Source organism: Nymphaea colorata, chromosome 12 (assembly GCF_008831285.2).
Source record: "Nymphaea colorata isolate Beijing-Zhang1983 chromosome 12, ASM883128v2, whole genome shotgun sequence".
Classification (NCBI taxonomy): Eukaryota; Viridiplantae; Streptophyta; class Magnoliopsida; order Nymphaeales; family Nymphaeaceae; genus Nymphaea; species Nymphaea colorata.
In genome coordinates this window covers 4,910,635-4,916,950 of record NC_045149.1, presented here as the reverse complement: position 1 = coordinate 4,916,950, position 6,316 = coordinate 4,910,635, and positions in this window count along the sequence as shown.

The window sequence follows — 6,316 nt, the reverse complement described above, 5'->3', positions numbered from 1 at the left end:
GGGATGGCCTCTGCCGGCCTTCACTTCCTCTGTCCCTGGGTGTATATATATACATATATGTGTGTGTGTGTGTGTGTGTGTGTGTGTGTGTGTCACTTATAACAAGAAGTTAACTAACTTCTTGTTATAAGTGAGACAAATGAATGTTTACACTTGGATTTTTTTTTAAAAAAAAATATGCTGTTCGTTCTTAATAAAGGTAGGGAGCTCAACTCCCAGCAATTCTTCACTGGAATGTTTATACTTGGATATGAGTAGGAAAACCTTTTCGTTTCTAAGTTCATGGAGTTTCCTAGTCCTTGGAAGGCATAGAAATGGTCCTCTCATTCCATACTTTCATTAGTCATATTACTCATGCTTGAGTAGTTGGATCGCATTCTTTTGTACTTAAAAAAGTAGGGAAAAGCTATAATTTTGACGCATGCAATGCGAGTCCCTTGAAATTGTTTGGAGACGAGAGAGAGCCTGACTTCTAAATCGACCTTTAATTTAATCCCGTCAAAAGAGGCAACGAATCAAGTCGTTGGTTAAGCTCGTACGCATATTGTTGCGTCATGTTAAGTAGGGTTAGCCAACAAATTCAAGTTTTAAAACTAAGAATTTGAAGCCCAAAGGAGGAGGCAAACATAAAGAAAAAGAAGAAAATTAAGGGATTGCTTTCTTTGTTAGGTTCGACCAACTCCAAGTGAACATTCTTGTTGTACTGATTCTCTTAAGAAACGCATATGAAATATATATATATGCGATAATCATTCATAGCTAAAGCAACTGGTCAACATGTGAGCAAGGTGCACCCACCCACTAAATGTAGCAGCTATAGCCATTGGGAGGTGGGCTTGACGGGCGTCTATGTGCCACATCCACTTTCTGGGACCTCTTTCTCTCCGGTTGGCGTTGAGAGTTCAGGAATGAGGGTTATGTCCTACGGCTTGGTTGTTGGTTGTGCTCTCTCTCTCTCTCTCTCTCTCTCTCTCTCTCTCTCCAACTCCAAAATATAGCCAACTCCAATATATATCTACATATATAGTAAAATTGAAATCAACTAGCTATCTTATTACCCGATATGGTGCTTTTATTTTGTGCCACTAAAAATCATAGCAAAAGCTGCATTATGTAGGTGTCGGTGAAAACTATGGTCAAAACAATTGACTGTCATCAATGCACCTTTTGGTTTTTAGTGGTGCAAAATAAAAAACAAAAAACTCATTCAGACATAAAGGTATATATATATATATATATATATATATATATATATAAACTTTCTGTCTATTAGCATGAGGTTACTACAGTAGACTTAACGTGATAGAGAGGAGTAAAACATTCTCATCCGAAGCAAATTTAGGTTCATTGATTTGTAGGGACATCTTTAGATGTCCGTACAAATCAGAATCAAAATCAGTTATTTTTCTTTATAATTAATTCTCTAAAAATAAGATTGTAGTTTCTTTTCTTCGCTACGAAAAAAATAGGTTGGTTTTTATTCATATATAAAAGTTAAGTATCTTATTTATTAATGTCAAATATCTCCTTCATTCTCTCTCTCTCTCTCTCTCTCTCTCTACGTAAAACATCTAATGTTAGCTGGCTACCTCTATGGCTATATGTTTTTTTTTTTAATTTTACAATGATAAGCCATTATGAATGGTGCATTTGGTGGTCGGCTGATTATATTCACAAAAAACCAAGTACCTCAATTCCAATACTGGAGTTAGAAATTTTAGCTGAAGGATGCCGAACATCTTGTGGAACCAATGAATTGGGTGCACGTAGAACTATTGAAGGATGCCGAACCATCTTATTGACCCAATGAATTGGGTGCATGTAGTCTTATTGACCCAATGAATTGGGTGCATGTAGAACTACAGGGCGGGCATTGGCCTGGGCTTGGGCTAGGGAAGTACCATATATATCATCACAATAAAACTTTTACAAGGTTTACACAGGGTGGCACCAAACCCAAGGTAGCTCGGCTACTGCACTGTTCATCACATCGAAGACGTTGTACCTAATTAATTTTATTTTATAAAGATAAAGAATACCATATACAAACAAGTATGTCTGTTCATCACATCGAGGACGTTGTACCTAATTAATTTTATTTTAGAAAGATAAAGAATACCAGCAAATATTTCGTCGATGACATTTGGTATTTGGCGTATCTTCCTTGTCCGGGGGCTGAGAATTTGTTAGCCGGTGTGGAGGAATTTGTAGATGTTACCAAATGGCTCGGCCTCACCAAGCGGCCCTTCTTCACTCGTCGGATATATAAGCCTGCGAAGTTAGTGCCTAAAGAACATCTTTATTAACAATCATCTTGTGCGTGTTAATCAGGGATCGAGCTTTGAAGTTTTTCTTAACGTATGTTTTATATAATTTTTCAAAATTTTTATAAAGGCTAAATTAATTTTTTTTTAAATTATAGCAAGTGTTTTTTTTTTTTTTTTTGGTCGTAAGACTCGGACCTAGACTGTGTTTAGTGTTAACCCCCTTTTTCTGCATAAAGTTGCACCAAAGTCTCCACTCAACCTTTTATTTTTGTAGGTAAGTATTGTTTTGGGATAATTGGGGAGATGGATCAGTTACCTATTTTAAGCTTTTTATGGAAGAAATTAATGATTTAAATGCTATCTTTGTATTTAATATAATAAAAATTGACATGAAAACCATGCTTTTAGGACTTGTAAAATGATTTTATAAAATATTGGTTACGACGCAATGCAAAAATGTCACCTTTAAGATGATCCGTAAAAACATGACCACTTAAATAAGGGACAAAAACTAGGCCAATTAAAACTAATTATTAAAGTATTTTTCTGCAATCCAACCTTGTAAATATGATTTTAAGAGTGATTTAGCAAGAAGCATATATTAAGTTGGTCAAGTTATTTACTTTAATAATAATTTTTTAATGGCCAAAAAATGAAGGGTTATTGTAACATCAAAATTTTGATACTAAAAAGAATCAGGCTTTTTACAAAAATAACTTGAACCTGATTTATACAAAATTAATGTTTATAAACACATTACGAGAATCACATTTTGTTTAAAATACTTTTGATCATATTTTTATCACTAACCCAAGTGGTCTGGTATTCCTAATTCAGAGTTCATGAATCGAAATAAATAATTATGTTTCTAAAGTAGATTTTACCCGAGAAAAACTTCAACTTTAGATTTTTAAATTCTTAGAAAAGAAATTCCGAATATCAAAAAGGTCATGTGATTCTTTTCGTTCTTATGTTTTCATCATGAACATCAAATCAGGTTAATGTTCTCTCTCTCTCTCTCTCGCTATATATATATATGTATATATATATATAAAGCACCAACATTCCAAGTGAATGGCTGAAACGGACCCTCTCGGCTGATATTGCGCTCCCTCCATTTATAAATAAATAAATACATAGATAGACAACAGATAAGGGGTTAAAAAGGAAAACATTGAAGAAAGAAAGGGAATTTTGTACAAGTAGGCTTGACTGATGATGTGGTGGCAATTGACTTGGTAATATGAATTGCTTTAGACTTTCAAAAAAAAAAAATCAAAGGGCAGCAATAGATGGGAACCAATTTGGGTGGCACTGTTAATCAATTCAATGGAAAGATGCCCTGAGTCGGAGGGAAGGGGTGTTGGCAGGGACTTGGCTCTCCCTTCATATTTTAAAAACTTTAAAAATTTATATCTAAATTTACAAAAATTTAGTTTAATATATATAAAAAATTTGAAAATTTCTATTTCGGCTCTTATTAAAATTTTAAAACTATAATTTAGCTTGTACGATCAAAAATTCTTAACTCCGCCCCTGCAAACACTTGATCATTACATTTCCTTTTTTTGGGCAATTTGGATCAAAACACTTTGGAACCAATAGTGGACCCATAAAAATATGCACGGCTGGAGGTAAAAATTTTTATTAAGGGGCTTAAATTTTTAAGGAGAGTCAGTAAGTAAGTGAGAAAATTACCTTGAAGTATCAATATAAAATAAGCATTTTTTGTGAATTAAGTTGCCCACACATGCTTTCGCCTTTGGAAATACACCCAGTTTTGTCGTTTGTCTCTTATATTGAAAATTGTATTAGAAAACATATTTAGTTTAAAGTTCAAGTTGCGTTTGGATGCCACCTTCGAAGGAGAGAGTTTTTTTTTTTTTTGAAAACTACATTTTACAAAAACTAGTTTTTTACCATTTTTTGAAATTTCATTTGTCCATGTGGATGCGAATACGAAAAAAATGTTTTCCTTGAAAACTTATGGTGTAAATTGTTCGTGCCTTTCTGAAAATGTCAATTTGTAAAACTATGCTTTTCACAAACCCAATTTGGATTTCCACCAAGCCTTAAAAATATGTTTCGGAAGCAATATGTCACCCAAACTCAATCTTAATGGGCATTTGACAACAAGGACACTAACATAATATGTCATGAATAAATCCTAAAGACTTGGATAGACTTGTAAGGTATTGAGACATAGTGTTCTGTGAATTTTCTCTAATTTAATGTATCGGTATTTTTTTGTTTTTTATGCTAAACACCCCCACAAATTTATATATGTTCATAATTACATGAGAAATCTAAAGTTAAGAAAATTACATCAAAACAGGTCAGTAAAATGAAAGAAATCTAAACTTAACCATGTTTTGGTTATATCACAAAAAGCTTGATGATGATGTAAAAGGTTTTTTAGATATTTCTTTTAAATTCTTTTACTAAAAAACCATGTTTTGGGGATCTGGATGGCAAGTAAATCAGATTGTTTTATAAATCTAGCATGTTAAAACTCAAGTTCAGGCTTTGAGTTCTTGAACAAGGAAAAAAATTTGGCTAAATTTTTGCGTTTAAGAAATATGAGGGAAAACGTGGAAACATTCCAGGGCATAGGCTTTCTTCGCCACCGTTCTATATCCAAGCCTTAATATCCAGGGAAGGAAATCAAAGGCTGAAACTTTTTGACTTTCTCCACCTGACATAGGGGAGAAAGTACATTAAAGTTGCACAATCCCAGGAACCAAACATGTCTAATGCATGCAGGAGCAGAGATAGAAATTTTTAGAAACTTTTATTATCATTATTTTTTAAGATGGGCCAAATATGTTTCTTAAATTTTTTACAAGAGCGAAATTAAATTTTTTGAAAACCTATATTAAGTAATTTTTTATTTTTCAAAATCTCAAAGAGGGTCATGCACCCTTCCAGCCCCGTCTTGGCTCGGCCTACTGGTTTGACATCAGTTTTTCTTCTCTGCTTCAGGGGTCATTTGATTGCTTCATATTTGAAATTTATGGATAATGTAGATCTAACATGGCATGCTTTTGTTAATGTGGCAAAAGATCTACAGTAAACACCGAGCACCACTTAAAATCCTTATTTACCATTTTGTATTGAGAAAATGTCTGACGTAATATGGGAGGGGGGAAGATTTGATCTTGAATCCGCATTACTTGGATACTGATGATTTTATGTGAGGGCCAATTAAATGCTCACTATTTCCTTTTCCCTTCTTGGAAGGAAAAGATGGTTGGTTTAGACCAGGTCAGAGAAACTTCACATCTTCCTAGGGTCGCCATTTTTTTAAGTTAAAGTCCCAACCAAGTCTGGAATCTTCAAGCTTTTGTTAATAAAATTGTGGAAGAAGAGATGTGAATCTATCTTCTATGGTCCTGCAGATATGGTTCTCTTATAAGCTGCTTGGCAACAGAAACACTCGGTCACTGTCCAATAGATCTACCACAAAAAATTGAGTTTCTTTATACAACGTTTTATGAATCCAGCAATATAATTTTACTGTGGATTGTTTGTGAATAGTTACAACATGTTACTGTTTCATGCATTTGTCCTAAAAAGTTGAGTAGATTCATGGAATACTTCTTAAAATGATCAATGGATATAACCAATTTTTAGATTGGATGCATGAGAAAGTAACAAAATGTTGTTCCCCATAAGGTGTGCTTGTTTCATTGATCTCAGATCTATGGGTTTAAGATTAGGCATCATCTCCCCTCAATCGCACCTTAAATCTACAGTTTTTTACAAGTAGCATGGATTCCAGATCTACGTCATTAAGATCTTTTGTTTATTTAAACTGATGATCTTACAATATACATCTTTAATAGATATGAGATATGAGGTCATCAAACACTACCTTAAAGTCTTAATTACAAAAACCCTTTACTTCACCATAATGTTTATGCTTGCCGATGATATTGTCAACAACATCTATACCGGTGATCAGGGTCACAATGAAACATGACGCAATTTTCCAACAACTGCGAATCATCACAGTGAAGGGAGTAATTGTCAAAAAGAAGCGCACGTCC